The sequence below is a fragment of the Triticum dicoccoides genome, chromosome 5A, assembly GCF_002162155.2.
Source record: "Triticum dicoccoides isolate Atlit2015 ecotype Zavitan chromosome 5A, WEW_v2.0, whole genome shotgun sequence".
Taxonomy (NCBI): domain Eukaryota; kingdom Viridiplantae; phylum Streptophyta; class Magnoliopsida; order Poales; family Poaceae; genus Triticum; species Triticum dicoccoides.
In genome coordinates this window covers 498,090,927-498,103,008 of record NC_041388.1, presented here as the reverse complement: position 1 = coordinate 498,103,008, position 12,082 = coordinate 498,090,927, and positions in this window count along the sequence as shown.

Sequence of the window (12,082 nt, the reverse complement as noted above, 5' to 3'; positions counted from 1 at the left end):
GTAGTGTATAAGGGGGAGCAAGTGGGGGGGATGGGTGGTGGCTACGTTAGGGATTGGGGGTAGTGGATAAGGGGGAGTGGGGGAATGGCCGGTTGGGACGGGGGGGGCAGTGGACTGGCCAGCAGTTGGGTCGGCCTGGCTAGCTGGGCCGAATGGCCCAGGGGGAGGGGGGTTTTCTCTTTTTTTTTCTCTTTTGTATTTTCTTTTCCTTTTATTTATTTACTTTTCTGTTTTAATTCATTTTAAGTACTTAGGTCTTTTATAAAGGCATGGTTCCTTCACCATAAATACCTAGGCATTTATTTGCACACTCCGAACATTTTAGTTTTGAGGTTTGGAAACTTTTATTGTTTGACTTAATTTCAAATTTGAATTTGAAACGTTTTCACCTAACACGTGAGTAGCAATAGTAACAGAGGTGACGTGGCATCGTTAACGTGGAATTACTGTAGTTTGATTATCCGGGCGTTATATCACACCTACTGAAATATCTTTGCAAATGACCGACAAATCAATTGCCATACATATCGGTATTTGTGAGGATGTGCCCGTTGTTGTTGCAAATGTTACTATTTTAACTGACTTTGTTATACTTGAGATGCCCGAGGACGACAACATGTCGATTATCTTTGGTAGACCCTTCTTGAATACTGCAGGGGCTGCAATTGATTGCAATAAAAGCAAGGTCACTTTTCATATCAATGGTAATGAGCACACTGTGCACTTTCTGAGGAAACAATTCCAAGTGAATGGTATTAACTTTATTGAAAAATCTCTGACAATCACTATTGGAAGTTTTCAACTACCTCTACCTACTGCCAAAAAGAAATATGAAATGCTTATTGTTGGGGACATTCATATCCCCATTGAGGTAACTTAGTAATTTACGAAAGTTCTTCAGTTTCATGCTAATCGAAAGTGGTTGTTAATAAGACTTGGTGAACCTTATTAATGGATCATTTTTGAGAGGTATGAAGTTGATGAATTTAGTAAGCACTACCTTCTGTCCCTACCTTTTATTTTCTGTTTTTCTTAGTTAAAGAAAATAAAATGCCATGTTTTGTCTGTTTTCTGAATTTCCCGTGCAATAAAAAATGGCCCAAAAATAAAAGTTCTCAGAATGCTCTGAAAATTTAATACGATTTTTTCTGAATATTTCTGAATTTTCATGCAAATAATATCAGAGGGGGTGCACTAGGTGGGCACAACCCACCTGGGCGCGCCAGCACCCCCAGGCGCGCCCTGGTGGGTTGTGGTCCCCATGTGGGGCCCCTCACTTATCTCTTCATCCCATACCACCACCTACCTCCAAAAAATCACCATTGCTCTCTCTCTCTCTCTCCCTCTCTCTCTCGTGTTCTTGCTCTCAAACCCGCTGTCGGTGTCAAAATCGGCGGATCTCCGGTAGGGGGTCTCGAACTGTGCCTCTAGGCCGGATGGTAACAAGAGGCAGGGGACACAATGTTTTACCCAGGTTCGGGCCCTCTTGATGGAGGTAAAACCCTACGTACTGCTTGATTAATATTGATGATATGAGTAGTACAAGAGTAGATCTACCACGAGATCGGAGAGGCTAAACCCTAGAAGCTAGCCTATGGTATGATTATATGTTGTGGTTGTTGTCCTACGGACTAAAACCCTTCGGTTTATATAGACACCGGAGAGGGTTAGGGTTACATAAGGTTGGTTACAAAGGAGGAGATATCCATATCCGTATTGCCTAGCTTGCCTTCCACGCCAAGTAGAGTCCCATCCGGACACGAGACGAAGTCTTCAATCTTGTATCTTCATAGTCTAACAGTCTAGCCAATGGAGATAGTCCGGCTGTCCGGAGACCCCCTAATCCAGGACTCCCTCAGTAGCCCCTGAACCAGGCTTCAATGACGATTAGTCCTGGGCGCAGTATTGTCTTCGACATTGCAAGGCGGGTTCCTCTCCAAATTTCGTGTACCTGTCGAAATAGTGTCCGGCCTCTTGTGAATGTTGCACTCTTTGGCTTCCGCGCCCAATAATGGCCACTTTCCACGTGTCGGGCGAATGTGAAGAGCCAGGGTTTTTACATTTACCCCCCTAGCTATGTGAATGAGCTGCCTATTAAAAAGACGAGGATTCAGATCCAAATCACACCATCCTCCCTTGGTGAGCCTTCATCGGAGCGCATTCGACAGAGATCCATTCCATCATGGCCGGTCGACGCAGCTCCTCCTCTCGCTCCCCTAGCCCCAAGCCTGGAGATTAGGAGAGATGTTTCGTCCCGCACAGCAAATTAGTGATGCTTCAGACCAAGGGATTTCTTCCCCCAGCGTACCTGGTCCCAGTTCGAGCCGGGCTTGCCACCTATAATGGCGGAGAGCAAGCGGAGAGCCTTCCCAATCCCTCCAAGGGAGAGCGGGTATGCCTTGTCCCTTATTTGGTAAGAGGGCTTGGATTTCCAATTCATCCGTTTCTTCGGGGGCTCCTGGAGTTCTACGGCCTCTAGTTGCATAACCTTACGCCTGCCTCCATGCTACATATCGCGGGATTCGTAGCCCTTTGCGAGTTGTTTTTGGCCTGTGAGGCTCATTTCGCTCTATGGAGGAAGCTGTTCTGCCTTGTGCCCCGTTCTCAGAAGGGGTCAATATATCAAGTGGGCAGAGCCGAAGTGTGGCGTATTGCTGGGACCGGATACCTGTCCGGAACCCAAAAGAAGACGTCCGAAGACTGGCCTTCAGAATGGTTTTATATAGAAGACGTCCCCCTCCCGGATTCTATTAGAATCGGCCTTCCTGAGTTCGACAACGCCCCTTTGAAGAAGCGCCCGAGCTGGCGTCCATGGAGCTCCCTGGAGGAAGATGACAGGGACGTTCTTTACCTGATGAGCCGGATAAGTTTTTTAGCTCGATCCGGATTGACCATGACCGAGGTCATGGCCATATGTATTACGCAGGGGGTGCAGCCGCTTCAATATAGAGGCCACCCCATGTGGGATTTCAACAGGGAGGATGACGCCACCCGCCACGGCCGCAAAGGGCCAGGATCGGCTGCTGATCTAATAAAGATCTTATCCACTTTGTACAAGGGAGAAGAGGAGGAATTCCTTCATGTCAACCCGTAGGGCGGATTTTCTATGTACAATCCACTGAGCTGGGTAAGCGAAGACTTCTTCTCGCCCATCCGTTTCGTATTCCCGTAGTTAAGTATTCGGTCTAGCGATTTCATCGCAGGAGCTGCGCCAGGCTGTAAAGGAGATAAACATCCCTCCTCCACAACCCGAGGACCCTAAACGGTCCCTTGACCCAGCCTCCCAGGAGGATCCGGACATATCTAGGGAGCTGATCGATGGGGTATTTTACCAATCAACTAATGACAACGCTTTGGTTGCCATTACGGCCGATTACCCTGGGCTACTTCCAACCTCACAGGTGACTGAGGCCGAAGTCCCAGCACTTCGAAAGGGTATCTGCCCTTGCATTTTTTTGATTGCCGTATAACAGCCGTGTTTTGCAGGGGAGGTCCTCGAGGCGGAAGGCCGAGCCTGCGGCAACTAGCCAACAAGGGGCCGCGAGGCCAGGCGGGCTGAAAAGACCCGCAGTCCGGATTGAGACACCGGTGCAGTGGTACGGTGCGCCGTATTTATTGCAAGACATTATTCTCCGAGGCATATTAACGCCCATGCCTTCTTTTCAGGAAAAAGAGCGCTCGCCGGACTGTACCCGGAGAGGCTACCAATCGCGCCTCCACCAGCCAGGCTCCAAGGCCGAATTCGGAGGCGGGAACGAATACGAGGTGTGCGCCGGGTGCTCCTCCGACAGAGGATGCGGATAAACTGTCCGCCACCAATTCCGAGGTGGAAAGTGCCATGAACCACAGGCGTCACTGGACTATTCTTTGTGACGCTTGTTTCTCCCAAGAGGCATTGGATGCCTTCAACTCGGGAGACGCGTACCTCCGTGCCGCTCAAAATGGTCTAGCCAGAGCCACGGAGCAGTATGTAAAAGACATACGGGTGATAAAATTTGGTGATTATATATATATCAGTAGCCCCTGAGACTTGAAATAGTTTGGATAACTGATTTAAGGATCATTTGTTATGCAGGTTCTTACAGAAAAGAATACTCAACTGTCCCAGGAGCTGGAAGAGTGCAAAGCCCAACTTCAGGCTGCACTGGCCGCAGCAGGGGAGCCCAAAGAGACCCCCTCTGGTAACATATCCTTCGAATGATAAGTATCATATAGAATGCGGCGTATATGCAGATCTGACCATAAAATTGCAGATGATGCTGGAATAAATCCGGATAAGCAACAGCTCCTACGCCAGCTGAAGGCTGGTGAGAGCGTGCTTACGAGGGTGAGGCAAGAGAAGGATGATCTCCTAGATGCCAACACCAAGCTGGGCGTGGAACTAAAAGATGTTCGTGCCCAACTGTCAGACTCTGTTAAGGAGAATCGGCGGCTTCGACGCGGCATATTTAGTAAGTGCTTGAACGAACTTTGAAAAAGAGTTCGGCGAGGAAGCTGGCTGACAGAGTTATGTCTGTAGGTATGCTAACAGGTCGTCCTGCCGAGGAAATGCCCGGTTCAACGGGTGACCTTCTTCCCGAGCTCTCACAGCTGCACGAACGAGTTCGGCAGGTGATGCAAGGCGTCGCCCAGGCCTTGTGGCCATTCGTCTCCATACCCGAAGGCCTTGGAGAGCTTGCAGAAAAGCTGAAGGGAGCGCGGCGGCGCTTCCGATTATGGAATATATCGGCCTGCCGTCAGGGCGCCAGGGAAGCCTGGGCAATAGTGAAGACACGGTACACGAAGGTTGACCTGAAGCACATGGCCGAAGTCGGACCTGTGGGGCCCGATGGGAAGGAGATCCCTGCGAGCTTAGTGTACATCCAAGTAGAATTGGCCGCAAAGTATTCCCAACAGGACTGTAGACTAGACAGCCTATTGGATGGTATTGAAGAGAAATTCAACCAGTCAAATTGACTATGTAATTTTAAAGTGACATGTATAATGCCTTCTAGCCAGATTGTAGATCGTTTGTCATGGCGGACCTTTTCGCTTCAACCTCGGGACCCGATGGTCTGGATTGTATCCGAATACCCTCTCGGTTATCTAAGAACTGGGGCATGCGTGGAGACCAGGCGTAGGGGTCATTAGTGCTTTATCAGACACGTGCCCAACTAGTTATGTTATATTACATGGGTAGTAAGAAACATCTTCCAGGGAGAATAGTTCCGTTAAGGGTTCCTTTCCCTGGGTAAGCATGCCCTAAAGTGCATGTCTGAACTGCGATAAGAAGCACAGAAAAAGCATCTGGGGGCAGATATGGATAATAAATAAAAGTCATCTTTTGTTCACCGACCGAATATTCCCTTAAGAACGCTAGCTTTCGGCTTCACCAAGTCTGAGGTACACGTCCGGCTGACTCGGCGGTAACAATCGCAGAGGTGCTCCCCTTACGCCCTAGCCGAATTAACGGGAAAGTAGGGCATAAATACAAGAGCCAGGCAACCCAGCTTGGCCAAAACTTAAGTCATATCGATGCATATAATGGTGAAAAAAGGTACATGTGGAAGTATAACACATGCGTTGGGCGTGAGGCCCAGGTAAATAATTTAAGCTTCTGTGAAAGAAGCCCCGAGGTATGAAGAGTGCGGCTAGCGCATCTGTAATGTACGAGTGAGGCACAAGGTGACCCTTGAAGGCCTAGAGAAATAAAAGAAAGAAAGGGAAACAAGACAGATGATGCATATGCAGAAAATGGACAAAGGGAGGGGACTAACATAGAGTCCGGTGCTAGGCGTAGAATCTTCGAAGCCTGGCTCCGTTCCATGGGTTCGGCTCGAGTCGACTAGTCGATGCATCCCGCAGTCGGTACGCTCCACCGGTCAGAACTTGGTCGATAATGAAGGGACCTTCTCATTTGGGCTCGAGCTTGTTCTTTTTCTTATCCGGCAGTCATAGAACTAGTTCGCCAACGTTATAAGTTTTGGCCCGTACTTCTCTGCTTTGGTATCTGCGAGCCTGTTGCTGGTAAAATGCGGAACGGGCTTTGGCTACGTTGCACTCTTCCTCCAAGGTGTCCAGACTGTCCTGCCGATCGAGCTTGGCTTCTCTTTCTTCGTACATGCGCACTCAAGGTGAGTCATGAATTATGTTACAGGGGAGGACTGCCTCTGCGCCGTACACCATAAAAAACGGCATATATCCGGTACTACGATTCGGCGTGGTCTGCAGCCCCCAGACTATGGAGTCGAGCTCCTCTACCCAGTGCGTGTCAGACTCTGTTAAGGAGTGCACTAATCTGGGTTTAATGCCACTCATTATAAGACCATTTGCTCGTTCGACTTGACCGTTGGTTTGTGGGTGATAGACTAAAGCATAATCGAGCTTGATGTCCATTTTGTTGCACCAGAGTTTTACCTCGTCAGCCGTGAAGTTCGTGCCGTTATCAGTGATGATGCTGTGGGGACGTCGTAACGGTGTACAACCCCGGATATGAAATCTATCACCGGTCCGGATTCGGCTGTTTTAACTGGTTTAGCCTCTATCCATTTGGTGAATTTATCCACCATGACCAATAAGTATTTTTTCTTGTGGGTTCCCCCTTTAAGGGGTCCAACCATGTCAAGCCCCCAGACCGCGAAGGGCCATGTAATGGGGATTGTTTGGAGGGCGGTGGGTGGCATGTGGCTTTGATTTGCAAAGAGCTGGCAACCGGCGCAATGTTGGACCAAGTCCTATGCATCTGCCCGGGCCGTTGGCCAATAGAATCCTGTACGGAAGGCCTTGCTTACAAGAGCCCGGGCTGCGGCGTGATGACCGCCGAGTCCGGCGTGAATTTCTGCCAAAAGGTTCCGCCCTTCCTCTTCGGAGATGCACCTTTGAAGGACTCCAGTAGCACTTTTTTTGTACAATTCTCCCTCATGGACCCTGTAGGCATTGGATCGCCGCACTATGCAGCGTGCCTCATTTTGGTCCTCCGGAAGGTCATGTCTAGTTAGGTAGGCCAGGAATGGTTCTGTCCACGGGGCAATAATGGCCATTATTACGTGGGCTGAATGTGTTATTTCGGTGGCGGAGCCTCCGATTGTGTCAGAGAGTTCGGTATCGGGTATTTTGGCCGGGTCCGGACTGTTGTTACCGGTGTCCCCTTCCCATGCTACGGATGGCTTGAAGAGCCTTTCCAGGAATATGTTGGGAGGGACCGCGTCGCGTTTTGCGCCGATGTGGGCGAGGATATCCGCCGCCTGATTGTTTTCCTGAGCCACATGGTGAAATTTGAGCCCCTCGAACCGAGCTGACATTTTTAGGACGACATTGCGATAAGCTGCCATTTTCGGATCCTTGGCATCAAAGTCTCCATTTATTTGGGATATCACGAGGTTCGAATCCCCGCGCACCTCTAGGTGTTGAATGCCCATGGATACTGCCATTCGGAGACCATGTAGGAGGGCCTCATATTCGGCTGCGTTGTTGGAGTCCGTATACATTATCTGTAGTATGCATTGAACTGAATCTCCTATTGAGGACGTCAAAACGATGCCAGCCCCCAGACCAGCCAACATTTTGGAGTCGTCGAAGTGCATGATCCAGTTTGAATATGTGTCGTACTCCTTAGGGAGTTAGGCTTCCGTCCACTCGGCAACGAAGTCAGCCAAAACTTGTGATTTAATAGCTCGCCGTGTCTTGTAAGTTATGTCGAACGGGAGGAGCTCAATGGCCCATTTGGCAATCCGGCCCGTCACGTCGCGGATGTTTATAATATCGTTAAGTGGTACTTCAGAGGCTACCGCTATCGAACACTCTTGAAAGTAGTGTCGCAGCTTCCGGGATGCCATAAATACTGCATACACTATCTTTTGATAATGCGGGTACCGTGATTTGCATGGAGTAAGGACAGTGGACACATAGTAAACCAGTTTTTGAAGGGGGAATTTGTGTCCGTCCGCTTCTCGTTCGACGACGAGTACTGCGCTTACTACTTGATGAGTTGCCGCAATGTATAATAGCATTGGTTCGCCAATGTTCGGCGCGGCCAGGACTGGGTTTGTTGCCAATATGGCTTTTATTTCGTTGAGTCCGGCCGTGGCAACATCCGTCCACTCGAAGTGTTCGGTGCGCCGGAGGAGGCGATAAAGGGGTAATGCCTTTTCTCCCAAGCGGGAGATAAAGCGGCTTAGAGCCGCCACGCATCCAGTCAATTTTTGTATTTGTTTGAGGTTTGTTGGGGTAGCCAACTGTGACAACACTCGGATTTTGGCCGGATTAGCTTCAATACCTCTACTGGAGACAATGAATCCCAGGAGCTTTCTGGCTGGTACGCCGAAAACGCATTTTTCCGGATTGAGCTTGATGTCATATGTTCGGAGGTTACCGAATGTGAGCCTCAAGTCGTCTACTAGAGTTTCAACATGCTTGGTTTTAATGACCATGTCATCTATGTATGCCTCCACTGTTTTGCCGATCTGGTTTGCCAGACATGTCTGAATCATGTGCTGATATGTTGCGCCGGCGTTTTTGAGCCCGAAGGGCATTGTGTTGAAGCAGAATGGGCCGTATGGTGTGATGAATGCCGTTGCAGCTTGGTCTGGCTCTGCCATTTTAATTTGATGGTAGCCGGAGTATGCGTCGAGGAAACACAATGAATCGTGTCCTGCGGTGGCGTCGATGATTTGATCGATGCAGGGGAGGGGGAAAGGATCCGTTGAGCAGGACTTGTTAAGGTCCTTAAATTCGACGCACAAGCGCCAGGATTTGTCCTTCTTTGGTACCATCACCAGGTTTGCTAGCCAGTTCGGATGTTTTATGTCTCTGATGAATCCGGCCTCCAATATCTTGGCTAGTTCCTCTCCCATGGCTTGTCTCTTAGGTTCGGAGAAACGACGAAGAGCCTGGTTAACTGGCATGAATCATTTTAGGTTATTTAGGCTGTGCTCGGCCAGCCTGCATGGGATTCCTGGCATGTCTGAAGGGTGTCAGGCAAAAATGTCCCAGTTCTCGCGTAGAAACTCTCGCAGCGCGGTGTCGACATCAGGGTTTAATTGTGCCCCGACAGAAGCTGTTTTTGTAGGGTCCATTGGATGGACTTGGAATTTGACTATATCGTCCGCCGGTTTAAAGGAGGTGGACTTGGATCTTTTATTGAGTATGACATTGTCCCTGTTCATCGTGGAGCACAGCGCAGTTAGTTCCTCGGCCTCTAGGGCTTCGGATAGTGCCTCGAGGGCCAGTGCGGCTGTCTTATTTTCGGTGCGGAGTGCTATGTACGGATCACTAGCAAGAGTGATGATTCCGTTGGGCCCGGGCATTTTGAGCTTCATGTACTCATAATGGGGTATGGCTTGGAAGATTGTAAACGCCTCCCGCCCTAATAGAGCATGGTATCCACTTCTGAATGGGGCCACTTAGAATGTTATTTCTTCGGACCTGTAATTATCCGGCGTGCCGAATACCACATCTAGTGTGATTTTCCCAGCACAACGTGCTTCCCGACTGGGGATGATTCCCCTAAAGGTTGTGCTACTTTGCTCAATGCGACTCCAGTCTATTTCCATCTTTTGAAGAGTTTCCTCATAGATGAGGTTTAATCCACTGCCGCCGTCCATGAGTACCTTGGTGAGTCGAAAGCCGTCCACGATTGGACTGAGGACCAGTGCGGCTGGTGCTCGGGCTGTTCGGAATTTGGGTTCGTCACTGGCATTGAAGGTAATAGCCGTGTCACTCCAAGGATTTATTTCTGCTACGTGGCAGATTTCGGCCATGCTGCGGAGTGTTCGCTTGCGTCTATTATTTGACGCGAAGGTCTCAAAGACCGTTAACACCGTATTGTTGTCCACGGGATGGTGCTCTGTGGTATTCGGGAGGAGTAGATCCTCACCACTTTTGGCCACCTCCCGGAGTCTCCAACATGCTCTAAGGCTGTGCGTTGGTATTGCATCCGCGATACTATGAATTTTGCAGGGTCCGTTGAGCCATCCCTCCAGCACGGTTCTTTTCCCCGTAGAGGGTTTTTGCTTTTTAGTAGTTAACCCAGGTGTATTGTGATAATGCACCCTTTTATTTCAGACTGGGTTTGTATTCAGGGCCGGGTTATCCCAAAAATTTATTTTGGTTTTCCAGGCGCTTTCCATCGCATAGTACTTTCGTACTATGGACACCAAGTCGGCAAAGCGTGTAATTTCGCAGCGACTTATGGCGTTGAGGATTCCCTTGTCCGTGCAATTATTGCAGAAGAATGAAATTGTGTCTTCCTTGCGGTAGTCCTTTATCCTGTTCATGACCAAGAGGAATCTGGCCCAGTAATGGTGTACTGTTTCTTCGGGCTCTTGCCTGATTTGGGATAGATCGCCTTATGTTTGGGTGGGTGGGTGGAATTGAACCCGAGTCCTCACCCAATCTGAGACTCAGGGGCCAAGGAGTTTCCGAACTCGGAAGTTTGGATTCTTGGGTGTTTTCCGATAAATCTAGCCCGCTGCCTGACTCTAGGTTCAGGCCTTGAGTGACGTCCTCCCCTCCGCGGGTATCCGGCTTGGAGGGATCGGGAATCCGTACATAGCTAGTCCTTAAGATAGATGAAGGGTTGCCGCATTGTTCCTCCACCACTGCAACGTGATGGGTGACCTGGGGAGAGTTGCTCTCTCTCAGATCGGGTTTAGGCCCAATCTGATCGTAGTCTGTAGCCACTCCCAGGGCGGCGATGCGATCCAAGAGCTCGTTCAGGGAAGAGAGCTCCATTGGATCTAACTGCTCGGCGAGTTCCGAGTTGACGTGAAGATTGCTTTCGATGACCCGAGAAGTCATCGTCGGCGCAGCGGCCGAAGAGGCGGTCGTAAGAAAACCACCTAGCCGGAGAGTTTGGCCGATAGCCAAAGCTCCCTCAGCAACAGTGCCGTCTTTAAAGACGGGATGAGACATCCTTCCTGGTGGCGACGGCACAGCGGAACTCTCAATGAAAGCACCAATGTCGGTGTCAAAACCAGCGGATCTCGGGTAGGGGGTCCTGAACTGTGCGTCTAGGCCGAATGGTAACAGGAGGCAGTGGACACAATGTTTTACCTAGGTTCGTGCCCTCTTGATGGAGGTAAAACCCTACGTCCTGCTTGATTAATATTGATGATATGGGTAGTACAAGAGTAGATCTACCACGATATCAGAGAGGCTAAACCCTAGAAGCTAGCCTATGGTATGATTGTATGTTGTGGTTGTTGTCCTACAGACTAAAACCCTTCGGTTTATATAGACACCGGAGAGGGTTAGGGTTACATAAGGTCGGTTACAAAGGAGGAGATATCCATATCCGTATTTCCTAGCTTGCCTTCCACGCCAAGTAGAGTCCCATCCGGACACGAGACGAAGTCTTCAATCTTGTATCTTCATAGTCTAACAGTCCGGCCAATGGAGATAGTCTGGCTGTCCGGAGACCCCCTAATCCAGGACTCCCTCACCCGCGGATTTCGATCTCTTTGCTCAAAGATCCGTTTACGAAACTGTTTCAGGGGATTGTTGCTTGGTATGTGACTCCTTCGTTGGTCCAATTAGTTTTTGCTTTACTAGTTTATATTTTGAATAATTAGTTGCTCTTGGTGCTGCTGTAGATGAGCTTGCATGTTCAACTCTTAGAGTTCTAAGTAGTTTGAATGTTGCTATCATTATTGTGAAGTTTTGTTGATAAAAAAATTTGTGACCCAAAAAATTTCAGAAAGTTGTACACAAATATGATGAACCTCTTTGGGAGGAGTTCTTCGAGGAGGAAGTCCTCGGAGGCATCTTCTAGTAGCAGCTCCGTTCATCGGTCTTATGTTGAACCAAGTGAAAATTCCACACGAGATACCGCCACCAAATCATGTTTATGGCCATGCAACAATTATATGGTGTGCGTGGGCATTAAAGAAGAATTTGAGAAATATTTTCACAATGCCGAGCTCGGTCCCTACATTGCAAATAAGTGCAAACAACACCTCAGCCTCACTGAATCATTTACTAAAGAATTTAAATTCCATCCTCGTGAGTCTAGAGTGTCGTTTAAACCATATGACTATCCTTTCACTCTACCCTTAGAGACATTTTCTAACTACTGCAAAATTCCATTTTGGGGTTCGTTGGATGA